Consider the following 27942-nt stretch of genomic DNA (forward strand, 5'->3'; position numbering starts at 1 on the left):
TACACACATTGTATTTTTCTATTGATATTACTGTTACAGATATGTGTACTTAATTTTTTCATATCAGCAACAGTTTTTAAGAAATGTTGTCATATATTACTGCCCTTCCTTTGCCTTGCAAGCTGTGAAGGTACTGACTCTTGTTCATAAAAGAGCAAAATGGAGATTAATTCACCAAGCTTTCCCATAGCCACAATGTGGGCAGTGAAAACAGGGCCGTGATTTTACAATTCTCTAACCAATGCTTTAAATGTGAGCCATATTACTGTCTTGATTTCATTTATCTCAGTTACCCTTGACTGCAGCATCTCAAGCTATTAACTGGTTAGGTCTGGATCAGCATAGCTGCTTTGTGTAACTTATCAGGCCCTCTGATTAACTTTCTCCTCTGTCACATTAGGTGTCATAAACTGTATAAATCCTTCAGTCTCTTGCCTGTATACGTGTAGAAACTGGTTTTGCATGTATAAATTGTCCTCCAACATCTTGCTGTTGCTCTTCTTCCCCTTCTCTAGCATCTACCTCCTGCTGTGGCCACCTGACTCTGCATAATGGTAGGGACAGCCCTGGCTCTTTCCCCTTCCATATATCCTTGACACCAGCCCCACCACAGTCTACACCAGTGGTTCTCAAACCTATTTCTTTGGACCACCCTTTCAGAATAAAAAATTATTCTTGCCACACCATTTTAAAAAAATTTTTATTGCTAAGACATACTTTAGAAAACAAACAACTCATAGCAGTGCTTGATTAAGAACACAACTACTTTATAATATGATCATGGGGCATCCAAAAAGCAGCTACGTAAGAAATATGAATATAAATGAGCCTCTTACAACCTTAAGTATGTATATACAAACTCAATGAGTTGTAAGCTTGCAATATCACTTGATGCTCTTGCTGTCATTTCTGAAAAGATATCTTATCTATATTCTACAAATAATAAAAAATGGACACTATACTATACCAACACTGAAATGTTTACATGTTTCTTTTATTGCCCTTGAATCTTCCAGCCAAACTTTGCCATCCTCTGCTGCAACACCCTTTAAGAAGCACTGCACAATCAGATTTCTAAATAAGCAAAGAGCACGCACACTCCCAACCCACAGTATTTGCCTTCCAGCACCTGGTTGGCCGAAGAGCAAAGCATAGAGATTCAAAGGAAGAGACAGAGATAGCCAATACCACAGTTCTAATTACACGAGGGAACTGAATGAATTTTATTACAGTCACAGACCAGTTCCAGCCCACATACAATATTAAGGAAATCATAAAACACGATAGGGATACATTTGAATTTGCAATTAGGTATAACAGGGACAATACAGATATAGCAACAGTTAAAAAATATATAAATTAAAACTTAGTCACTAACATATAACCTAAAATTATCATTTAAGGCCTTAATCACTATGATAGCACAGCTTGTTCCCTAAGTTTTATGGCAATCACACAGAATTTGGCTACTCTTAACGTGATCTCAGGATCCTTCTCCTCTACCAGGGATTTTAGACATTGAAGTTCGGATTCATTTGGAGATAGTGGGGTAATAAATACCGAGAGTATATTCCCGTAGAAATGGCAGCGTAACAAGGCATGAGAGACAGTTTCCACCTCCATCAAGCCACAGGGGCAGACTCGTTCCACATATGGTTTACCCTTGAATCTGCCCTGCAATAAGGCAGTTGGCAGCACGTTGAATCTAGTGAGGGTATTTGTAATTTTGACAAATAATTTGCTGGGGTAAATCTTCTCCCATTATCTTTTATTGCTGCATGAGGGAACTGAATGCCCCGAAAGGATGACTAAACCTCTCTTCCTAAGAAAGCCATTTTTAAGTCACCTGATTTCTGCTTATTTCTTGAAATGCTATTATGCCATCTTTGAAATATAAGAACTGAGGCACTTCTTTTCTCTTTCCACTGATGGTCTTAGAGCACTTCTGCCAGAAGTGTTATGTAATGATAATAAGGCAAATATGCATTTATTTAGCTTGCTAGGCCAAAAACTTGGCTACCAGACCACCCTAACAATTCTGCACCTGTCTGTCATGTTTGACATTTGATGTTTCACAAGTGACTGTGAGTACTGATTCAGTTGCATTTAAGATCTGTCTCAAGCACACTTACTTAGCAGGGCTTACTTCTGAGTAAACACACATGATTGTGTTGCTAGTGGCTCAGCTGCTCTGCTAAGAAGTTTACTTTGCGTCTTTCAGTAATTATTTTGCAGCATGACCTATTTTAAAGGATTATTGAGAGATCATAATATTAGGCCACTTGATAACCTCTGAGCCCTTCAGTTAAGGTGGGGGAAAACTTTAAATGCATATATACACATGCATTTTGGTAGCAAGGTCAACTAGCATATTAAAACATATATTATGAGTTTTCCAGAGGGATTGTTAAAATGTACCGTAATTTATTCAGGTTTTTCTAAATTTGGCAAGTGTCCAATAGTTGCAGGATGCAGGGGAGGAGAGCAGTTTAAAGTTTAGAATGCAAAATTCTTCTAGACTGAGACTAACAGATGCTAAACATTAGCCTAAAATTGATTTTTTTTCAATGGACTTCATATGAGATAGGCATAAAATGAGTATTTCAGCACAGTAGAGTCTGTAACATTTTAGCTTTTTATGAGACAAAGGGTTCCTTTTTTTCCACAGAAAGATCCAAGCCAGAAGCACTATCCATTAAGAAAGCAAATAAGACTTGTGGGACACATTTTTATAACCATATTGCGGAAATATTCTAAAAGATCCAAACTCCTGAGGTCAAATTGAGGAACAGCTGTTGCTTCTGCTTCTTAAAAGTTATTTATTATTTATTTATTTTATCCCTTACCATAAATGATGGCACTTGAATTTCACTTAATTGGGTGAATATTTCATTTGTGCGTCTGGTGAGGTAGCAAAAAGTACAAAAATATGTCATTGATTTCAGACACAACTTGCTAGGTATTTCGTCCTCTAGTCTATAAGGTATTTTGGACAGGATTAGTGACGGCAGCAGAAAAAAAGAAGGGGAAGGGGGCGCAGAAGAAACTTTCCAAGTGGGTAAGCTGTGTCCCACATGTTAAGATCTCTGAACAAAAAATAACTGTATATGTTAATGACCTGAGCCCAGCAATGGAGATATGAGCTCCTTGTTTGTGGGGGTGCTTACTCCTTCCCTCCCCCCAAGCCCCCTCTGGTGCCACCCATAGACAGGAAACTTGATTCTGTTGCATATTACTATGAATGCCGAAGTCACAGAACTCTTAACATCTTTGTTACAGAGTGGCATTCTTCACAAAATAACTTTTTTCCCCCTCACAGAGTTGTGTTTCACTTGCATATATTTAACTGTGAATTAAAAGTTCAGTAAGTGCCTACCCTGTGAAATATACCTGCCTGGTAGCCTTGCTTGCTTGGGTAAGTGTGCAAACCTTTGCATCCTTAAGAGTACATCCCACTGAAAGCATTTGTGCTTTTCTTCTGAGTAGGATTGCATTGCAAAAGTTGCAATTCCAAGAAATGTTTATACTCCCCTGAAAAATGTATTAATTACTTGCAGAATAAACTTTAAATATATAAGGCTAGCAATAACATGTGCAATAACATGTTAAATATTTACGGGTATAATTAGTTTATTTATTTCTCTTTAAAGCTGGTGACTACCTTTAAAGGCCTAAAGCAGGAGCAGCCAACTTGTGTTGCCCTTCAGATTCCTCAGCCTATAACATGCATCATCATTGATCATGAGCTATGCTGTCTGAGGGTTATGGGAGTTGTAGTTCACAACATCAAGAGGGCATAATATCAGCTACTGCTTCCCTGAACTGTTTGGAAACAAGCTCTTTGAAGGACCACATGTCCCCATATGAGCCTGTCCAGGCCTTAAGATCAGCATCTGAGTCTCTGCTGATGTGCCTGGTCCCAACAAGTATTAGTTTAGTGACACAAGTGTCAGGACTTTCCCCTGTGCCCAGTGAGCCCGAGATCTATATATATGGCCCTTGCACTTAAGACTTTTAAACAGGACATAAAGATTTTGTTTTTATTCCCAGTTCTTGTGCTTTGGTGCTGCTGATGTTTTAATGTGCTATTTTTGCTGTCTGCTCTTACATTGGTAGTATTTTAGCCTGCTGTTTTTAGTAACTCTGAAAGAAGGCCTATAAATATAGAAGATAAGCCAATAAAGTATGAGAGTAGAATCAGCAGCAGTTTTCCCTCATAAAAGGGCATGCATGTTTTCTAATAGTTTCTTGCTACAGCGTAGGAGGGGGACTTTATTTGTGCACCATGACTGCATGTAAATGGGAGAAAGGAATCTTATCTTCTCCATGTTGCTATCCAAAAAGTAATTTGAATAATGCTGTAGAGTCCAGAGAGGAAAATCCTGATAACAATTTACTGAGCAAACTGAACAGAAAAATAAGAGAGTCACATCACCTGAGGAGTCTGCCTTGTACAGAGCAGGGAGACATTCAACTGAACATACAGAGGAAAACCTCTCCCAGAACTACACAGCCAATTGGAGTTTATGCTACCCCAGTTAAGGTCATGCCACTCTGCTAAGCAACACCTTCATCCCTCTCCCTCTTGGCTAGTTGATAACACTAAAAGAATTAACACAGAATTATCTCTGCCACTGCATTTCCAACAAGAGTTGCCCACCAACAAGTAGGGGTGATGCCCAGCTAAGGGGATGTCAGTAGTTCCTGATTCCCAGGATAGCAAGACTGAAAGGCAGAGTCAAAGTCAGCACCTTGAAGGAAGAACAAGGTGTGGATTCAGAACCACAGATAGTTCTTCTGCTGGGTTATCTCAGCAAAGTTCTGGAAAAACTGAGACTAGGTAGTCACTGACTGGAGGTTCATTCTGTGACTGCTGCCACATGGCCAGTAAAAGGGTAATGAATTTTCCAGCTGTCAAAAACTTTCCTTAGAGCCCTCTTGATCCTCCATAGAGTGTGGGCCAAACAATAGAGCCTGGTGTCAGAGTCTGGTGTCTTCAGGACTTTGGGATGTAAGAGAAAGTTGACTCTGCTTCCTGTGGATTCACATGGGATGAACTGGGGCATGGAGCCATCTCCTCAGTTACAAGAAAGCTCTGCTTCTGAGAAGACCTGGTCCATGACCATGACACACACACACAAAGAGTAGAATCAAGATTACATTTATCTGTGCATGATGATTTAAATTTGCACATCCCAAATATTTGTACAATCTGTATAAACAATACAGCACATGTGAGCTATCTGAGCAAAACCACAAAGTGTTTTAAGCGACCATTTCCATATATCGTTGTTCTCCAAATGTGCTGAGATAAACCATACACATTTGACAAAATATACCATGTGTTCACTAATACCATCTGATGTTTGGAATAACCCTGGCAGAATAGTTGATACTATGCCATGGATGAGCTATCATATTGTATGCAAGAGAGAAGTCAGACATTACACCTGTGATTAATTGTATGTAAGATACATTAGCAGGTGATCCTCGATGAGTCCATACTTACTCATCATTCAGTTACTTTGCCCTCATCCAGTGATTTCTATTCCTTCTGCATTAGGGCTCTTCCAGGCTCCCTTTTGTGCCATTTTTCTAGGCACAGGTCTGTGCTTCAAAGCATTATGTCTGAGCCACACACAAACACCCATGCTTTCCCTGCAAAAACCTGCTGCTTAAAGGTGAATTGTAGCAAACGGCAACCCGCAGAAAACCCAAATTGCTGTTTGTTTCCATTCAACATTAAAAAGTGAGTTTTCACAGGGAGATCTCTGGGGCAAACAAAAAGCACTTGGACACAGCTCTTTAAAGCACAGACTGGTACCTAGAAAACATGAGGCAAAAGGTAAATGTGGGTGATCCATTAGTTGGAAAAATGGCAGCCAGGATGCTAGTTTATGAATTGTATCCTGTAGACTATCTCTGCATTCTCCTACTTTGGATTAATCAAATAAAGAGCATGAATGCTTATCAGCTAAATGCTCCAGGTCAGCCCATGTAACCCCCACCCCCATCACATGTTCCTTGAGGATGCAGGGGCGTTCAACTCAACCCCTGCATAGTAAGGACTCAATCTTAAGTATTTTAACCAGGAAGTAAGTCTCGTTGAACACTACGAATTAACCACTGAGCAAATGTGTTTAAGATTTGGTATAAGAAGGTTAAAGAGATACACTGGCTATTTTCTGGGAATTTGATCTACCTGTTTCACATCTGCCCATGAACCCACAGTGCCAGGAGAAGCAATAATGGTGGAACCCATACAAGTGATGCACTTTTTTCACACTATGGCCAGAGCAATACACCAGCATGGACTTAACCTGAGCCGCACTGTTTGGCACCAAAGAGCATATAATTTCTGAATAGGGAAAGCAATGGCAAATGTCAATAAGAACAGTAACTACATTGGTTCATCATTCTTTCAGAAGGGATAGTTGTCAGGTTGTGGTAATGGGGGAAACTGTTGCATTGTCAGTTTCTGACATCCATAAAAACCCTTGGCACAGAAGTAGATAAAGTGATAAACTTCTTTCCCTGGAGGAAAGGAGTGAACAGTATCAGTCAGCACTAACACCATGAGGTGATTTAGGATAATTAATGCAAAACAACTGGAGGCAGTATTCCCATTTTGTGGCTTACAGGTTGGTGTTTACAGTGAAGGTCCTGAAATCTAGAAGAAGCAATGGTAAAGTGTAGTAGTCACCATTCATCAGCAACATCATCATCTGCCCATCTGACTGGGTTGCCCCGGCCATTCTGGGTGGCTCCCAACAGAATATTAAACACACAATAAAACATCAAACATTAAAACCTTCCCTGAACAGGGCTGCCTTCAGATGTCTTCTAAAAGTCGGATAGTTGTTTCCTTGACAACTGATGGGAGGTCATTCCACAGGGCGGGTGCCCCTACCAAGAAGGCTCTCTGCCTGGTTCCTTGTAACTTCACAAGTGTAGGATGCCAGAGGGGGAGAAAGAAATTAATAAAGTTACATTGGACAATTTTGTGTTCAATCATATTTATAATTTTTTAACTGCTACATATAATTACAAAAACAAACCAAGATGGCTAGTTTTAAATGTCATAGAAGAAGCTATGTAAGCAAAGTGTTAATAGCAAGGAGAACATTTTTGTAAAATAAATGACTAGTCAGAATATAAATACTAATGCTGGAATTTAGTTAGGATGTGATTAGGCCACACCTATGCTACAGGATTTCCTACACTGCTGGGCAAGTCCTGGTCCTTAGTTTTCCTTTATACTCCCATCCCTCAATAACTGGCTCAGCTTCAACATGCTTAATTAAAGAGATGTGAGGGAATAATAGGCTTGTGATCTACTAATGGATGTCATTCTGTCTAATCAGACCATAGGAAACTGATTTTTTTAAAGATGTAAATAGTTTTTATCTGGAAAACCAGCCCATATTATGTGAATTTGCTCCTATTTTACATAACATGTGAGCACGATATGAATTGCAATCCACTTATAATTTAAGGCACACATCACAAACAAATAACAACATAAACTAAAAAAAAATCAAAATAAGTTTGACAAAACTTATTTTGACAAAAGCTTCAATCCTAAAATTGGACTAAATCAATAGACCTTAAAAGAAAACATGCTTAAGACCAACCTGGAAATTAAAGAATTAAATAGAAACTATTGGGGGAAATTGATAACCTGAAAGGCTGTTTTGCTCAGTGTTTGTAGCAGAATAAACGTGGGGTTTGCTGCTGCATTCATACAGATCTCATAGTAGCTTTGTTCAATTGCTTAAATTTGGCTTATGGTGTTGATCTCATTCCAGCTCCCCAGACTACCATTGTTAAGACATTGACTAATTTATTCAGCGACTGGTGTTTTCTTATTGTTGGCATGTGTTCACAGATCCTTGCCTCCTGTAGCCAACAGTAAGACCTAGCCGTGTTTATGTATTTGGTAGATTGGGATCATTGGCATAAAGCAAAGACCTCAAAGGTTTTGGAGATGCCAGCATCTACAATTATCTCCAGACAGTACTAAAGCCAAAGGCCAATTTTAATTAAGGTTCAAGAGATCAGGCACTCCTGTGTTTTACTCTGAGCATTCAGCATATTTGCAATGAATACCCCAGGGCAGAAATTAGAGGCACAGACCAAGGCTGCTTAAATGTCAACTTGTGATAATACTGTAATGAAACCTTGTTCCTTCCTGGAAACCATCAACACACAACCTCATATTATATGTAATTGTGACTTATTAATCATGCAAATATTTTTTCAGGCATGCCTTTTTCTATGAGTCTTTTTGCACCAGGATACAGTACTATGATGGTTGGGGCTCAATAGCATCCCTACAGGAATGCCTATGCTCCTGTCCCAAGGTGGTGTTTTACTCAGTTGTACTCAGAGTAGACTATTGGAATTAATGACCTATGTTAGTCATGCTAATTAATTTCAGTAGGTCTACACCGAGTAAAACTTACTTGAATGCCATCCCCAGTTTCTCCAAACCCACCCCCCACCCCCCAAAAAAACTTAAAAACCTGGCTATTTGCACCATCACAAGGGAAGTGGAGCATATAGAGTCAAAATAACTTCTTTTAAAATTAAAAGTAGAACAAAGCAGGAGAGCTACAAAATGGTGTGCTTTCTTCTCTTCACTACTTTCAGAGGGGGAAATTGCTGGGTGAGTGTTCCAGTGATGGAGATTGCAGATTGATGCAGAAGCCATGTATTCTTTTAAATCACTACAGATACGAGAGTTCAGATCTGGCTTTTATTTTATTTTATTATTTTATTTTATTTTCTTTATTGCAGTGGTTATCCAAAACCTTAGGCAGAGGTCTTTCATATCACCCGTTATCCGATCTTTTAAAGTGGTTTTTCCAGGGATTGAACCTACCATCTTCTGCAGGCAGAGCATGACAACTACCAGAAGTTTCATCCCCACTGGGGAGTCAAAGCTAGATCTCCAACATGACAGCTAGGGGTGATGCCCACTGTACAGTGGGACCTTGGTTTAAGAACAGCTTAGTTTATGAACAACTTGGATTAAGAACGGTGCACAAACCCAGAAGTAGGTGTTTTGGTTTGTGAACTTTGCCTTGGAAGCAGAACATGTTTTGCTTCCTGTTGAGTGTGTTCCATTTGTAAATTGAGTCCCCCGCTGCTATGGGATATGCCTTGGTTTAAGAACGCTTTGGTTTAAGAACGGACTTCCGGAACGGATTAAGTTCATAAACCAAGGTACCACTGTACTAGAAAGTCGGCTTCCTTTCCCTTTTGTGAATCATGGCCTATACAGCAAACTTAATCTTTAAGTTCTCAAACTTGCAGTTTGTCGGAGCAGACCAATGAAGAGGAGCTTCCAAGAAAGCTTTATTACTGGTACAATGAACTGCAAATTGTAAAGAAAAGGAGTTATAATTCACTGTCTAGGCTAGAGTCTGAATTGCACCAATATCATGACTAAGAGAAGGACAAACATAGGGAACCCTTGGGTAGATCTGTCAATCCTGGAGGAACACGTTATTAATAGGTAGTTCCTTATGCAATGTGCATGCCTTTCCCATTACACTAGCAATGTTTTGAATTGTGGATCAGGCTTCTATTGTATCCCTAAGGATTTCTGTGAAATGTCTGAAAGGATGATCTCTATGAAAATGAGCTGATTTGTATGGGAATAAACTGAGGGTTAGAACTGCAGCTGTTGATAAAAGCATAGATTCAGTGTGCCTCTGGTCATTTTCGTTACAGCGGGTTAGCACCTGACTAGAAAGCTCACCAGTCAGACAGACATGTGAAACCATAGTGGAAACAGAACAAATTCTGTATGGGAAATTTGAAGGCCACAAAACTATCTTATGTGAAATTTCACACTGCTTTCTTACAAAAACCTAGTAGGGCGAACTGTAATATTGAATCCAAATGGAGTCCCTGCTGGTGCCTTCATAATAAATCAAATGCTTCCATGACATCAATTTTGCAAGCAAACTTAAATTCCTTACCTACTACTGATTTGTCAATTGGTAAAAAAGAGTAATCTCCATGTGTGTGTGTGTTTGTGTACACACACACACACACATACACACACCATCCAAACTTGCTTCTCTCTATCATAGTTAGAAGGCAGAGATAAACAACCAAAAACTGCCTTTGAGGTATATTTATAGGAATGGCCTGTAAAATATAGTACACAGAAGGGATGGTGCTTGCAAGCTGATCCAGGGGTTCCTGTTGCTTAAACAGGAGCGCATCGTTAACTATATATAAAGTTCAAGGACTTTGGGGCCTTTTCGCCTAGTACATTTCACTACACGTAATTACCCATAGGTAATTTGGAATATTTATCAGAGGGGAATTTATATGGCACATTTTAGTGTCCAAATGCTTTCTAAACAGTTGTTTAATAAAAATAACAAACGAACCCAAATCTTTTTGCCCTGGTTCCTTCCTTCTGCCTGTATCTTTGGTATGCAAAAGAACCTGATCTGATCCTATCATCCTCATTCCACTGTGAAATTGTAACAGGTTTGTCTTTAAATTGTCATACTATCAGAATTAAGAAAGTGAAACCAAACTGAAATGCTGGCAGCTACAATGTAATTTCCAGCAGTCCTTTACCAAGAGATACTGTAGCTAGAACTCTTTTGTAAAAGATACTGACACTAGCTACACTTTTGTATATGTGTCCAACCATATTTACTGTGCTTCCTTTTTGCGCTCTCTCTCACACTTTATATTAAGCCTGCCTTGCAAACGACACTCAGTAGGGAGCAAAGCCCAGTGAGAGGAGTGACTTACTTCTGGTAAACAACATGCTATGAATATATTCATGCAGTCATGCTAGAGCTTTTGGTTAGACCTGGTTATCAGTTAAAGCTGGAAGAAACAAAAATGAACATCAGTAGGACTACAAAGAGAGGAAAGTACTGGTTTTTGTTGACTGTTGAAGGTGGCCTAGAAAGCACTTAAATAAATAAATGATAGCGATTGAATATAAAGAAACTGTTCCTCTGTATATAGTATTCAGAGAAACTGCCAGAAATAAGTTCGCTGTCTCCTGCGATACCATCCACACCCAGTTACCTTCTCCATTACAAGAACGTGTGAATTGATGTGACCATAATTATATGCATTTTCACATATTGGTTACACATTCCTGATATGTCTGTGGTGGGATTGTCTCCCAGGATTAGGAATTTCCTTGGTGGAAAAAATAAAAATAATGGAAAGATTCTTTCAAAGTACCTGAAAGCACTTTACTGAATTAGTTATACTTAAAACTATGACAAATGAGCTAATCTTTCTTTTCAAGGATTTCTAACACCAAGTCAAAACTAAAACCTGATAAACATGTTAATTGGTATCAGAAATAGGCATGTCTAACATAGTGTATTGCAATCCCATACATGTTTTCTCCAAAGTAAGTTCCAGTTTCACTGTGTTCAGTAGGGCTTGCTTCCTACGTTGTTTGGGGCTGCAGCTTTAGACTTACAAAACTTCTTTAAAAGGAACTACTTTAAAAAGAGTTAAATGTAATGAAAACTAGGTGTTAAGTAGAAATGCCTAACGCCCTGCTGGTGCCAACTTATTTTTAGTGAAGGCACCCACAGGAGACTGCTCTAAGAATCAAATACACACATGAGAATGCTTAAAACTATTCCTCCAGACATTTTTCTGCTTTGAATTGCCCCCTAAAACTGAACAATTTTTCACCATTGTGGGCAGTAGGAATGTCTGTCCATGCTATGAGTCGAAAAGTAGCTTGAGAGATGCTTTTGAGTGGAAATGTCATTGGAAAGGGAAGGATTCAGGACTCCAAATCACAGACTCTTGCATCAGTTACTCATTTTTAAAGATTTGGGAGACTCTTACATGTGTCTGTTGTGCAATGTTTTGCTTGACTTTGAATTAGCTCTTGCTAAGTAAATTAAAGCAGCAGTCATTTTCTAACATGTTTATGGGACGCTCCCAAATAAAAATGCATAGAAATGGGTTGCACATTCTTTCTTCTTTTTATAGCTTTTGAACTGATAATGTTTGAACAGCTAGATACGGTAAATACCTAGAAATGATGCTGTTACAATCTATGGTGCAAGTCTAAAAAGGACCATTGGCACCAGCAGAGCATCAAAAGCCACAGTGTTTATACCAGCTCACAAAACATCCTAGAGTCAGTTGCTAGTGTAGCAACTCAGACTGGTGGAATTCCTTCCATACAGCTGGACTGTTCATGCTTTGCATGAGTCAAGTGTGAGTGAAAAGAGGATGTCTGGCAAAACCAAGCACAGAGCCGATGCACTTCATTAAGATGGGTATGTGTGCATGTATAAACATTAACTCAAAAGCATGAGCGTCAAGGCCTATAGACATCACAGAACACTGACAAACACAATGGTCAGTGCTACTGCACACAGCAACCATGTGTCACATTTACATGACCGTGCACTGCCTAGACAGTATTACAGCAGCATTCGTATACCCAAAGATCAATCAAGAACTGGGTGAGGAAGGACAGCAAATCAGAAATTGAGTGAATAGTAAGCATTATGCCATAGGATGTCTAGTAGGAGACTGGCTAGCTTCCATCCGCAAAGGTCCACAAGGAGTAACAGCCTTTTGTAGATACATATCAGATTTGTTTGAGGATTATTACTTTTATTTATTTAGAAAAGTATTTATTTAGAAAAGTATTCCACCCTCTTGCAAATCACCTGGGTTCTGTCTTCGACCTTATCTACTTTAATCTTATCTATTGCTTATGCAAAGAAGTGCAGCTACTGTGAGATTTGCTGTCTCCCAGTTTGCCTCAGAGCAGGAGTGAGGAGCCACAGTATAGCTGCTGTCGAGATCTGATTCCTTGGTTAATTTTCCACCAGTTATTTGTGAATGAAAATTTTGCCACTAGTATTAGAGATATATCCCTGTACAGAAATATTCCAACGTATTCTGGCAATACAGCCAATATGATTTATAGATATGGGATCTGTTCCCGAAGTGGAAACAGTTATACATGCAGATTCTAAAATAAGTCGGGTAAATATTAGTGAATGGTTACAGCTTTTCCTGGTCTGTTATAGGAAACACGAGGTAAATCCAGATGCTATTCTACTATAATCTACAAATAGAATTGCAGCTGGCCACCCACACTTCTGGAGATCTAGCAATTTTTTATTGCATGTACAATGTATGTTTTAGCAATATAGCAAGTATGGCATTACCATGTAGGCAGTGTTGTGTATGTGTTCCTGTGTGTTTTTATAGTTTGTGAAGCAGCACAACTGCAAACATTTTAGGAACTTGTTTGGGGTTTTTTTAAAAAAATGCCTGAAAAAAGATTGCAGCTAAGCTTACTTCTGAGTAAACATATTTACAGACCAGGCTGAAAACGCCTGATCTCCAGTTGTGTCAATTTCACAACTGGATCCAGTCATTTTCACCACCTAGCTAGGAAACCTGCTGGCTTGGTTTTGCCAATTGCATTCTTCTGTACCATGGCACAGGGCTAGAGGATCATAGCCTTACATGACTACAGCTGGAAAACTGAGCGTCACAATCACTGTGCACTGCTCTCAAGGCAACCAACAAATAATTTACAGTGAGATTAAGGAATGCTGAGCATTAGCCATATTTAGGTCATGAATAACTTTATGAAAAATCAAACCAGAGTCTATGGTATTGGAGGCAGGGCACCTTTCAGAGAAGTGAGCTGACAATGGCTTGGTTTGCACATCACATTAAACTATAGTTCAAAGTGCTGGTTTTTACCTATAAAACCTTAAACAGGTCAAGACCGCAATACCTCAAGAACTGTGTCTCTTCATATGAGCCTACCCAGACCATGAGAGCATCCTCTGAGGGCCTTCTTCATGTGCCTCCTTCACAAGAAGTCTGGAGGGTAGTAACATGAGAATAAGCCTTTTCTGTAGTGGCTCCCCATTTGTGGAATGCTCTCCCCATGGAGGTTCGGTTGGGGCCTTCATTTTACACCTTTAGGCACCAGACCAAAAAAACATTCCTCTTTAACCAGACCTTACACCCCTTTTAAATGTGTTTGTGGGAGGGATGGAAGGAGAGGCTACTGATTTTTGTTGTTCTTGTTGTTTTTATCATGTATTTGGTGTTTTTATATTATATTTTTATGTTGTGAACCACCCTGAGATCTGTGTATGAAGGACTACACACACACACACACACACATGATTTAATAGTGCATGCTGCTTAGAAGCCCCCACTTTTGTGGGGAACCACTCTAGAATCATAGAATCATAGAGTTGGAAGAGACCACAAGGGCCATCGAGTCCAACCCCCTGCCAGGCAGGAAACACCATCAGAGCACTCCTGACATATGGTTGTCAAGCCTCTGCTTAAAGACCTCCAAAGAAGGAGACTCCACCACACTCCTTGGCAGCAAATTCCACTGTCGAACAGCTCTTACTGTCAGGAAGTTCTTCCTAATGTTTAGGTGGAATCTTCTTTTTTGTAGTTTGGATCCATTGCTCCGTGTCCGCTTCTCTGGAGCAGCAGAAAACAACCTTTCTTCCTCCTCTATGTGACATCCTTTTATATATTTGAACATGGCTATCATATCACCCCTTAACCTCCTCTTCTCCAGGCTAAACATGCCCAGCTCCCTTAGCCGTTCCTCATAAGGCATCGTTTCCAGGCCTTTGACCATTTTGGTTGCCCTCCTCTGGACACGTTCCAGTTTGTCAGTGTCCTTCTTCAACTGTGGTGCCCAGAACTGGACACAGTACTCCAGGTGAGGTCTAACCAGAGCAGAATACAGTGGCACTATTACTTCCCTTGATCTAGATGCTATACTCCTATTGATGCAGCCCAGAATTGCATTGGCTTTTTTAGCTGCCGCGTCACACTGTTGGCTCATGTCAAGTTTGTGGTCAACCAAGACTCCTAGATCCTTTTCACATGTACTGCTCTCAAGCCAGGTCACCCATCTTGTATTTGTGCCTCTAATTTTTTTTGCCCAAGTACAATACTTTACATTTCTCCCTGTTAAAATTCCTCTTGTTTGTTTTGGCCCAGTTCTCTAATCTGTCAAGGTCGTTTTGAAGTGTGATCCTGTCCTCTGGGGTGTTAGCCACCCCTCCCAGTTTGATGTCATCTGCAAATTTGATCAGGATGCCCTTGAGTCCATCATCCAAGTCGTTGATAAAGATGTTGAATAAGACCGGGCCCAAGACAGAACCCTGTGGCACCCCACTAGTCACTCTTCTCCAGGATGAATGCTATGGAATAAACAAACCAGAGGCTAACCTGCCTGAACCAGTATTTGTGGTTTGTTTTTCTCCAAACAAACCAGGAGCAGAATCCAAGGTTTGCTATTTGCTTGCTGCTCATGGTTTATTTGGGGGAAACAAATCTTGAGAGCTGGCTCAGGTGTAATATGAAGCCTGTTTCTGACTTGCTTTCCTTGTTGGTGAGCCCAATCCCCAGGTGACACCCCATAGATTATGATGTGTCAGAACTGTTGATTAAGAACATGACCTTCATATGGTCTCCCTCCACTCAAAAAAAATGTACTGGCTCAAAATGAATATTTTGTAATACAGTGGTACCTTGGAAGCCAAACAGAATCCATTCTGGAAGTCCATTCGACTTCCAAAATGTTTGGGAACCAAGGTGCAGCTTCCAATTGGCTGCAGGAATCTCCTGCAGCCAATCGGAAGCGGCGGAAGTTGCATCAAATGTTTGAGTTCCAAAGAGCATTCAGAAACCGGAACAATCATTTCCAGTTTTCGATTGTTCAGGAGCCAAAATGTTCGACTCCCAAGGCGTTTGAAAAACAAGGTACAACTGTACATGGATTTTTTTCTTTCCAGCCTGGTTTTTGTCTGATTTATTCGCATCTTATTTAACTAGATTTATAGACTGCTTAATTAATTCTGCCCCCTCCATAAAATAGTATAAAATATTAATAAGAACATGCTGATAAAATCAAGAGACTGTAAAAACAAGGAGACATAATAAAAATACCAAAATATAGATACAATCAACACAGTTTAAAAACAGATATGCATAATAAAATTACATGTCTAGATAGGCTTGCCTAAAGAAAACAAGTTATTAGCAGGTGTCAAAAGCACTGCCCCACTTTGGCTGTTAATTTCCTCCCCAAGGAGGCAACAGCAGGAGTGGGAGATGAGCCAAGATGGGACTTTGGGCAACGGGAACCACTACATTGTTCATTCACATTAAATCATAGTTTGTTTTAGGGCTGGATGATAACTGGTTTTCAGTATCACGGTGTATCACCAGCTAAACATCGTGATATATCAATATATCACAAGATCTGAAATAAGGCAGGAACTACGCAGAGGTGAACAGGACAACGTCCTGGCAACTGCTACTACAGTACTTAGGGGTCTAAAATGGATAAATGACAATATTAATCATCACACACTCAGTTTCATTAGCAGGCAAGCCAAAATGCATTCAAATGAGACTTTTAGTTTTGGGCTTGGCTACCAAATGATGGTATTCAGAACAATCCAAAGTACGGTGATGAGTGATAGTGAATACAAATAATCTGGGACTGCCAACAAATCTGCTAGGTGGGAGAAATGGCAGCAGCCTAGTGGTGGCAGAATCAACAATGGCAGGGGGAGGCTGAAGCAGCAGCAGCAGCCTGCCTGGCAGCAGTGCCACAATAATCAGCAGCCTGTGAAGCTTCCCCACGGCAATGGGTGGCAGTGGCAGAAGCAGCAGTCTGTGAGGCTTTGTCATGGTGGTGGCAGGAGACGGTGGCAGAAGCAGAGGTGGCCTGCAACGCCTCGCTGAGGGGTAGTAGTGTCCAGAGTGGGTAAATGTTGGCAATTCCACCCACCATTGCACTTACTTGGGAGTGCATTCAGAGGTTATGGGGTGGGGTGTTTTGTCTATATGTGATTTTGGCTTTATGCGTTACAGTGGTACCTCGGGTTACAGACGCTTCAGGTTACGGACTCTGCTAACCCAGAAATAGTACCTCAGGTTAAGAACTTTGCTTCAGGATGAGAACAGAAATCGCGTGGCAGCAGCGGGAGGCCTGATTAGCTAAAGTGGTACCTCAGGTTAAGAACAGTTTCAGGCTAAGAACGGACCTCTGGAACCAATTAAGTTCTTAACCCGAGGTACCACTGTATCTTCAAAGCATATCCCCCCTTAAGTTGAGAGACGACTGTATATATTAGCCATAACCATCTTTATGCTGGAAGAGGTGAATACAACAAATTTGACTACGCCTTCCAACTTACATAATTTTGACCTGGGAAATAATTGCCTATTCCATAACAACACATTTTGAGCCCAAAATGCTTATTTGGGTCACATTTTGGTGCTGTGGTATATTTGGTTGTGTTTTAGAACCCTCTGGTTTTTATATGTCTAATGACACATAGCAAATTGGACACAGAAAGCAAATTAAGTCTAATTTTCTAAGCAATTAATTACATTTGCAAATCATGTTACTAGATGCTCTTCTGAAATCATCCCTCCCACCACATTAGCATCAGAAATAGATGGTTTGTTTCAACTGCTTTCGAAGGGTTACTGTTGCATGGTAATCCTCTTGAATGGCATTTTTAAGATTTTTGTTGTTGCTGTTTCCAATAATGAAATCCAATTTATCCCACAAGAGGGTGGAACAGGCAGCCTGGTGAAACTCATCCTTCACTTCACAGCTATCTAAACACCCAACATGAACTTGTTCTGTAGAAAAACTGATTTATGGATACAGGAGGCCAATTGCAACTGAACCGTGTATTGAGTCCTCTGTGGTACAGTCAGCAATCTCTACCAGGTGATCTCTAGGGAGGATTTTCCCCTGGCTGACCTAGTCTATGGGATCTCTGCCAAAACGTATCTTATCTGGAAATCGTTCTCAAAGTCACTGCATGTGTTCAAAATTGCTTTCTCAAATGTGGAATGTTATAGGTACACATAAACATGAGTTTTAGTTCAAAATAATAATAAAAAATATATTCCCAAGTGTTACATTAGACTTCCACAAACAATTTCCTAGATGTTTCTGTTTTACAAGCGTAGTAGCTGTGTGGTAATAACTGACTTCTCCTGGATGTCATCTTGTTTAGTTTCCTGCTGCCAGACTTAAATGTTCTCACATTGCTGAACCTTTATTGGTAAGGTAATAAAAGTGTGTATCTTGTGTGTCTAAGGCTACATCCACATCCTGAAAGTGCACCCAATGCCTAAGACCACATTGGCACATCTCTGGGCTGCCTGTCTTGTACACAGAACTGTGGTCCCATCTGCCAGGAGTGCCAGCTTGGCTCCACGACCTTGGGAGATGCTGTGGGTGCAATGCAAATTGCATGGCCCTGGCACCGAAATTTGTGGGTGTCCTGCCCCTTCATGGGGAATTTTCTGGGTGCTTGGGCACCCAGGGCCCCAGGGAGTTGGCACCTATGCCATCTGCACTACCCATTTAAAGCAGTATCATTCTACTTTAAATAGTCGTGGTTTTCAAGCCATGGGTTATGAAGCTGACTTGCTGAGACTAACCAAACAGTTCCGAGTTTGGATAACATGGGAAACTATTGTTAACATTGTGGAAGCTACGGTTGACGTAGGAAGCCTCTCCTCAGCTGCGGAAGGGCAAGTCAGTGGAGCGGGAGTACACAAGCCTAGGAAAAAGCTAAGTTGATTCATGTCATGCTAAACCGTGGCCTGAACCATGGCTATATAGAGTCACTGAATTTGAGCTCCTTCTGTTTCCTACTGTGCAAATTAAAGATCTATGCGGATCTCACCACCACTGGAAGGAAGGAAGGAAGGAAGGAAGGAAGGAAGGAAGGAAGGAAGGAAGGAAGGAAGGAAGGAAACACAGTGCATACGCACATTGTGCCATAAAATGTTCATCTGGAAAGACCCTAAGACTATTACTATATATCTGTGATGTGATGCAGGTGGCTTCCTTATGCTGTAATTTGTTAAAAGATCATATCTGGACACAAGTCCTAGATTATTTCTAAAATCCACAATTTTTCACATCCCATCACAAAAGTAAGGAATAGAATGTAGAAATGCTTGTTTAGAATTTGAAAGTGTTCCCATAAAGGAGATTATCCGAACTTAAAACAATCTCCTCTATGGAAACATTTACCGGTATAATGTTTAGACTCTAACCTAAACTTATTGCATTATACCCACACTTCACTGTTCCTGATCAATTTTGTCTTATTCTTCTGCAAAAGCAAAACGATATTTTTCTATTTGGTTTCAGACACCATTTCTTTAACTGCGGAAAATTTCAGTTCTGATTGGGGGATTTCTGTTAATTTAGCAGTTAAAGACAGAATAAGAGTAGCCATTCTTTGAATGTTTACATATTCCACACAACAGGACTTCAGAACTTTAAGATAACTATTTAGAATGGAAACCGCATACATTCCACAAATATTCTCAGCAAGGAATTAACAACACTACAAAATAAATACAGTCTCAAGGTTGTTGTTTTTTCTTCCAAATTTATACAAGTGTGGCTAGAAACATAATTTCAGTATATTGTGGAATCATTCATCAGTTCTTCACAAGGAAGACTATGAAATACTTCAGATCCATAAATGCACATTTCAATTGTTTGACATATATGGGCACTCTTGGGTCTGTTCATGAGCCAAGAGAGAGAGAAAGAGAGAGAACTTTTCATTGAAAACATATGGAACAACTAACATAGAAACCAACAAAATTCTTCCATTTGTTCTCTGGCACTACAGCCTTCAGGGAGATCCAGTTAGAATAATAAAAAGACAAATACTGAGCAACAGCTTTCATTATGTTAATGATTTGAAATACCATAAGTGGGACGTGAGTAAACTCAAGCACAAATAACAAGGGGGGTTTTCTTTGCTCTGACCACATTTATTGTGCTTCCTTTCCCAGCCCCAATCAGTGCAAGATTATATGTAACCAAAGATGCTTGGAAACTCAGATTTGACTGGATGGGATAATTGTGGAATAATTCTGAATCATATGGCTGTATCTGAGAGCCTGCAAAAGAAGCACATGCAGCGCATGTCTACTAAGAATTAATATATTTCTATTCTAACCCCTGCAGAAGACTGGCGGGGGTGGGAGACCCCCTCCTCTTTTAGCACAGAGGAGCCCGGCTGGCAGGGCAGCATCTCTGCCCCAGAGGCCACTAGTATGCCTGCTGAAAGCTCCATGGGCATAGATCTACACTGACACGTGTTTCCACCTGCAGTAAGGACCACTTTGGGGCATCCAGGAGGCATCCTGTGAGCTGGGCCAGGGATGGTCTTGGATCTGCCAAATCAAAGCTCCTTCGCCCCCCCTGGAATGACCTTGGATTGTAACCTGTACCTATGCCAGCCTTGAGCTTGCACAGTTATTTTCTCTCTCGTGGAAAGGATAGGAAATTGGAAATGGAACCATGCCATAGGAGTTAATGTCTTTTTTAAAAACCCTTCTTCCTTCTGACCAGAGTGAACCATCTCAGATTTGGAAATGGTAAAACTCCCAACTCACTTAGAATTGCTCCATAAATTCCTCTTAAGTTCCAAGGGATGAACTCACTAGTGTTATATTTAGGATTACAGCCACACTGTTAATTTTGTTAGGATTTTTCTTAATAATTTAATAAAAACTACCCCCACATTTGCTGAGTGACTAAGCTCATCCATGCAAACTATTGCAACTACTTGAAATACATTCTTTATCTATGTTTCCCTTGCTTAGCTTTCTTCCTCAATATCTCACTATCGGTATGGTTTATTTCTGGAAGTGTACTCAATCCTTTAGCTGGCTTCTTCATATTGCTGGTTCCTCTTTAAAAGTTTACCCCAAACCATATGGCTTAGCTTAGGCTGCCTTGGTTATTGCATGCCAGCTTTCCTAATCTATAATACACAAGGGAGGATGTGGTGAGCGATATAACTGACCACATTTTTTTTCTTCCTTGATCTAATGGATCAGATACCTGCATCAGCTGGATGTATGAACATCAGAAGACCAATAACAAAGGATACTTTCCTGCTTTGCTCATCATGCATTTCCAATTGATCCCAGTTTTATGGAAATTTTATTCCAATTATTTGAAAGCGTGAACCCATCCAAAAGAGAAATATGTTGTGCAGCTGCACAATGGAGTAAAGGCAGGATTGTTCCAGCTGGGGCATACAGAGAAGGGCTACTCTGGCTGAAGCAGAAAGAAAAGAATAGTCTGAGAGCAGCACCAGGTAGCCTAGAAGGCATCAGGAGCAGCTCTCAACCTGTTCTTACGGTATATTATTGTTGCCAAGGACTGGCCCTACCTTTAGAGAGAGTGGGCCACTTCTGATAATCAACTTTGGGTGATATGAAAGGGCCACGAAGTGCTTATTTAATTTATCATTATTGTATTTATCATTATTGCCAGAGGAGAGGTGCAATCTAGTTCTATGGGAGAGGGAGAAAAATGTCTATCTACTTTCTCCACACGAGGCATAATTTTATACACCTCTGTCATGTTCCCCCATACTTCCCTTAAAACAATAACAACAACCCAAAGGTTGTAAGCTTCCTCATAGGGCAGTTTCTCCAGCTCCCTGATTATTTGAGTCACTGTTTTCCACCTCTGCAATGTTTTGAGAACCAACCATAATTCTTACCAACAAATCTTCAAATTCGTCCCTTTATAGCAGTTGATTCCTCAAACAAACACCCAGGGCTTGAGATGATGCTTGGATTACTGTTTCCTGGTGGGTGAAATGCCATATATAGATGTGTGGTAGTCCCTGAAATCAGCAATGATAAATTGATGCTTCAGTTTATGAATTTAATAACCAAAGGCTTTCTAAGGTGGTTCCCAAACGATGGTATGTGGACCACCAGTGGGCTGCAAGCTTCATTCAGGTGGTCCACTATGGTATGTCCATGTTAAATGTGCTTCTTTCTTATATTGTTTTTTTGTTGTACAGTATAAAGGGAAAAAAGAAGCAATGAAAAAGCAATGAAAAATAAGGCAGCATCTAACACAGTGTATTACAATTGCTACAGCTAGGAGAAAAAGCATTAAGTGGTCCACCAAGAACCTCAGCATTTTAAGTGGTATTTGGCAGGAGGGAGGTGGGGAGTTTTGGAATCCCTTTCATAAACTGATTAGGAGTAGTTCAGCCTCACCCAACCTAACAACCTCCCACATGTTACTAGATCACAACTCCCATAATTCCAAGCTACGCTGGCTAGGCCTTATGGGAGTTCTAGCGGGCACCTGGAGAAGGCTGGACTAGGTCATCATTTGAGTTTATATAAAAATTGCATGCTTTCTGCAAGGCTTATTGTATCTTATCTGTATCATTTTGCATCATTGTGGCTGCATTCATATTGTATGGGAGTTTTTTTGTTTTGTTTATTTTAAAAGGGGGGATTCACAGCATCATTTCCATTTATATACGACCTTCAGTTACATATTTTTTTAGCCACCATGAAAGACCAAGGTTGTGAAAATCAGTTCAGACTCAATGTCCTCCCCTCCCTCCATTTTTGGTGTAGCACAGGGCAGTCAGTATTCTCAAGCATGGCAAATTGTTTCATTCAAGTTATTTCACATGATATTAAAATTTATTCCCCCCCAAATTGTTTCTGACATTTCCCATGGTGTTGCCAAGTAGATATATCTGTTCCTGGTTTAGCTATGCCTGAAAGAATTTTCTTATAAGAAATTGCCATTGGGTACAGGGTACAACAGAAAGTTATAAAATTACCTGCTGTTTTTAATATTTTAAAAAACTTAAGGAATTCAAACTTCATCCGTGAGATCCAACCTAGCTGGCACATAAGCTTTTCCAGTCCTCCCAACAGCTGCTAACCCCACACTAACCAGTTGGTAGGAATCAGAGTTGGGGAAAACACTACAGATCAAACATTGTGAAACAGCTGGATTCCATAAGACTATGTGGCTTTGATCTAGGACCTAGAATCCAGAGGGACCTTGCTGTTGCATGGGGTTTGTCTAGATAGTCCATGAACCCCTTTCCAAAGTTATGAACAGGTCCTTCTAAATGCCTGTCCTTCTGTTGCTGCTGTTAATGTCCCTTTAATTTGGTTGTAGCATCACCCTGGTACCTATCTACCTCCTGTGAGTAACACAATGACCCATTGCATCGTTCATTCCCACTTGCCTCCAATGCACCCAGTGTCAATCACTTAACTGAGGGACAGAGAAGCTGTGGCCCTCCAAATGTTGTTGGACTCCAACTCCCAACAGCCTTCCTCAACCAGGTGCCCACCAGATGTTTTGGTCAGAGATGATGGGAGCCAACATTTCCCCATCCCTAGTCTCATCCTTAACGGGTGTCAGGGACTAGCAGGATGTTGACCAGTGTGTGCCGGTGGAAGTGGGGCTGGAGTCCAACTTGGGAGTGGGGGGCAGGGTTCAGTGATTTGTGGGGAACTGTACCAGCCAGGAGGCAAGAGCCAGAGGCTGCAGAAGATTCAGAGCAGGAGGAGGAAGAGGCAGATCAGGCAGGTGAAGGGTCAAGTGCTTCTCCACCCTCTCCTGTACCACTGTCTCCCAGAACCAAGAGGGGACTGAAAAGGGATGAGCAAAGGAAGTTTCCATGCAGGAATAGCCTCCAGCTGTGTGTGTGCAGCCTGTCAGGGGAAGGCACATAAACTGGTGGAGGGGGAGCGGTCCTCTGTTCCTTCAACTGTTCCATAGAGTGTGGACCTGGGAATAGCTGCCTAGACACTAGATTGGTAAGCCTAAGTATCCAGAGCTATCTAAGGGACTATAACTGTTATCTTTGGCAATAAAGAGTTAACTATCTGTCGTGTGCATTCCTTTGGCTAGGAAGTGCCCTTGACAACAGGTGTCTACTACTTACATATTCCTGTTGTGTCTCCAGCAAGCCTTATCTGTTCCAACTCTTCATCTTTTATCAGCTGGGGGTCTGGGAGCCCCAATTTAATTTCTACACAACACTCCAGATTTGATACCATGCTCTGTGTAGTAAGCCTATCAGGGAGTGCCTACTGGTGTTAGAAAAGGCCTAGTAATGGGCACTTTATCAACAGTATCTTCAAACTTGAAGCTGATCCTACCTAAGGGAGCTCATCTAAGAACGAATAGCAGACAAACAATGCAATCATTTATTACTACTTTTATTCCTACTTGCTTGACCATGAGCCTCTCGATAAGATCTTATCTCACGAATGACAAAATGATGCCTTTTTAGTTGTGCAGATTGCCTTGAAACCAAAGCCATATAACTCTGCAGCTGTGAATGTACTCAAGCAGGACCTTGTATTATTTATGTAGCGTGCTTCTAGTTTGATATGTGTTTAAGTCTGCAGGCTTTGGTATATTCCTGTGTGCTGGTTCCAGCTTTTGAAGGGTGCTTAGGGAAGATAGCTGTGTGGGCCACTTTCTCTGAGAGGAACCCCTCTGCAACACCGTCACTGCTACCCATTTACTTCTTCTGAGCTCAGTCCTTACAACCACCCAGTGGTGCTGGCCTGAGGCATTTTGCCACTGTAGGCAAAACGCCCCCTCAATGCTCCTCTCTAGATTGGGTCCCACCCACTCTGTGCCCCTGCTGTTGCCAATATTTTTCTTATCCCAAGCCCCTTAACATCAAGTCTGATGAAGAGCTCTATCTGAATTGAAAGGTAGTGCACTATTTTGTGATGTTTTCATTGGTCATAATAAACAACTTCTGGATTTATTTATGTTTCCGAAATAGATGTGACAATTTAACCAGCAGCCACATCTTCTAACTTTAAAAAGGTAAAGGACCCCTGACCATTAGGTCCAGTTGTGACCGACTCTGGGGTTGCGGCACTCATCTCGCTTTACTGGCCGAGGGAGCCGGTGTACAGCTTCTGGGTCATGTGGCCAGCATGACTAAGCTGCTTCTGGCGAACCAGAGCAGCACACGGAAACACTGTTTACCTTCCCGTACCTATTTATCTACTTGCACTTTGATGTGCTTTCAAACTGCTAGGTTGGCAGGAGCAGGGACCGAGCAACGGGAGCTCACCCCATTGCGGGGATTTGAACCGCCGACCTTCTGATCGGCAAGTCCTAGGCTCAGTGGTTTAACCCACAATGCCACCCACATCCCTTCTAACTTTATGGACCTCTTTTTTCTACTTAGCTTATTTTGGGTGAGTATGTTCTCTCTGAGAGAATGGCAAAGTGCACCCCAGGATTTGGGCAAATTTCTGCCATAGCTTTCATGCTCAGAATAGGAAAGTGAACATTAAACAGCAGCAAGGAGGAGAAGCAGCAGGGTTAGAAAGCTCCAGAGCTCAGCAGTGGGCCCCTCTGAGAAGAAGTGGTCAGGTTCCCAACAATGCCAGCTCCTCACACCAGTCCTTATACATGTGGTACTCTTCCCACATGTTCAAAGTGCTGGTGTAAGACTCCTGAAAAGCAACTCTTGTCTGCTTTTTACCGATACAAAGCAACAACAGAAGCCTAATACCTTTGTTAGGATTAAATTAAAAGTTACTAAGCAGTGAGCAAGCTTCTGGGTTCATCAGAGCTCTTCTGTTGATTGGTTGTCTAAAGAGTAGTGGGGAGAGAAAATGTTGCTGGGCCCCGTTCCAGATTTTAATAGTCTTAAACTGGAATAGAGGGGGTGACTAATAATGCAAACCTATGGTTTTTTAAACTCAGAATTAAGTCGCTCTGCAACTTTGGGACTTGCTCCCTTCTAGGTATGTTTAGTTTTTTGAAGTATGCCTCACTGAACATATTTGGACTTAGTTCTAAGTAAAAACAGGATTGGGCACAGCCCAAGAGCAGTGGCTATTCTTCCTTTGAAAATATGAAATATAGCTGTTGTTTTGATCTAACATGGGACAAAATATATAGGTATTTTTTTAGGGTACCGGGATGTTACTTAAAGGCAGGCTGCAGTCGTATTGATGTTCACCTGGGAGTAAGCCCCATTGAACTCAGTGGGGCTTACTTCTGAGTAAATATGCATCAGATTGTGCTGAATGTAAGCTATTGAAAACAGATGGTTGGAACATGTGCTTATACGTGTGGTGGGAAGAGCTACATATTCCAAAACTTTTGATGTGGTAAGTACATATCCAGAGCTATCGTACTTGTGCTTCGTATTGGGAGTATAAATCCGCTCTCACAGTAGCAACTATCAATAGCTTTCTGGAGTATGAAAAGTTCACTGGGCAGGAAGGAGATACTGTGTCATGAGAATGAAAGCAGCATACAGGCTTTTGGGTATTATGTATTAGTTTAAGACATTTTTGATGATATTAATTTATGTGCAGGGTACATTTCTTTGCATTATTGTTGAAATGCCACTTGTATTAGTAATATTTTTGTTTCCCCTTTTTTCCTTCAGTGTATGCATTTTCGACAATTATAGCAGTACTTCTTTAAAAAGTTTAGCTTGCAAACTTTGCTATGCAATACTGGGTTATGAAGTTGGCTTAACAGGGGGATGATGATAATATCACACTAACTTGCCTTGTTAGCCACCTTTTAAATGTTACTTATTTAATATTAAAACACTGTGGCCATTCTGATTTTTATATAAAAAGGTAAGAAAATGGCCTACTTTCAGAAAGTGAGCTTGGATTGGTAGAGGCCATCACTGACAAATGAACGAGGTGTTGATCGCGGGTACAAAATACACGTTCTCCCCAACCAGTCGAATGCAAGAAATTGCATCGTCTGCCTTTTACCAAACATAGACCTCATCCAGTTCGCTGGAACTGCAAAGGGTTGGTGATATTATTATCGTTGGTGCCAAGGCGCCCCTTTGGAAAGCAGCCTGTGACGTCGTCGCCAACAGCAGCCCGGAATCCCAAGTGATGGGAAAGGAAGCAATTGGGGACTTATTGCTGGCAGGTGACAAAGGGAAACGCTCAATAGCTGTTGTGCTGGGGCGGATGAGGGGCGTGGCAGGCAGACCGGCTGGTCGGATAAAAGCCACATTGTGTTGAATAATTAACTGTTAATTGGCGCTAAACACTCCCTTCTGCCTGAGTCGTCTGGGAAGATTCGCAGAGCGAGGGAGTTCCAGATTGTATTTTGTACAAACTGATAGTCCCGGGTGGAGAGGGGAAAGCTTTGCGCGCTTTCCTGCCACCGACCCACTCCCTGGCGCGCGCAAGCACCCGTGGGTATCCCGCCCCCTGCGGGATGACGAAGGAAGCCCCGGGGCGGCCCAGATAAAGCGTGGCCCCGCCACAGGTGCGCCAGAGCAGCCAGGGCAGTCCGGAGACGGAGAGCCCGGGTGGTTTGTGCGCCGTGTTATTTTTGGACATCCCCGGCATTCCTCCTCCTCCTCCCCCCCCCCGGCCCAGCCCCCCGCGCGCTCCTGCTGCAGCCTTGGCGAGAGAGCGCGCGCACCAAGGCGCGCTGCTCCGGGGGAGCAAGAACAAGAGCAACAAGTTGGCCGCCCGCCAGAGGACTTCAGCTCGCCTTGCTCGCTGCCAGCAGCCTTTGTTCTTGCTTGGGAATCGCTCCGGACTCCTCGCAGGCGGCGAGCCGCTTCTCCCTTCGCCGGCTCCTGCGGCACCTCCCGGTAAGTGGCGGCGAATCCGTCCGCTGCCTATTAATTCCCTCTCCCTCTCTCGCCCATTCTGCAAAGTGGGCTGAATTGAGAGCAGCCGCGTCGGAAGCCGGCGAGCTGCTGATAACCCGAGAGCAAGGAGGCATGAAGAGCGGTAGGTAGATAGGTAGGTAGATCAATAGTTAGCTGGGGGGTGTGTGCATGGGTTGGGTCTCTTTTTCCTAACACTGCGGTAAGTCCCAGTGGTTATAGCGAATTAGCAAACGTGATGCATTGAGGCGGGGGGAAATGCTCAAAATGTGACTTATTTTTGTGAATGATCCTAGTCGTGCTCAGAACTGTTTCTTTACCTGAAAGTTTATGTTTCTGCCTTTTCTCCCCTGAAAAGAATGCAGGGCTTTTGCTAAAAAAGATGCAGCAGCGTTTGCCTTGTTGCTAAAATAAA

General features: G+C 41.5%; 1 protein-coding gene across 4 annotated transcripts in view; it reads left to right on the top strand.

The window, feature by feature from the left end:
- PALLD (palladin, cytoskeletal associated protein) overlaps nucleotides 1-27942 on the top strand; it is a 231866-nt gene that overhangs the window by 45708 nt on the left and 158216 nt on the right. The window contains exon 1 of one of the 4 annotated variants that reach the window (XM_081925901.1): nucleotides 27243-27509. The exons of the other annotated variants lie outside the window; for them this stretch is intronic. The gene's annotated coding sequence lies outside the window, so the exon portion shown is untranslated. Of the gene's footprint in view, nucleotides 1-27242; nucleotides 27510-27942 lie in introns of those variants that run through there. 4 annotated transcript variants of the gene reach the window in all.

The sequence above is a fragment of the Podarcis melisellensis genome (assembly GCF_964234715.1).
Source record: "Podarcis melisellensis genome assembly, chromosome: 9".
In the NCBI taxonomy this organism is placed as follows: Eukaryota; Metazoa; Chordata; class Lepidosauria; order Squamata; family Lacertidae; genus Podarcis; species Podarcis melisellensis.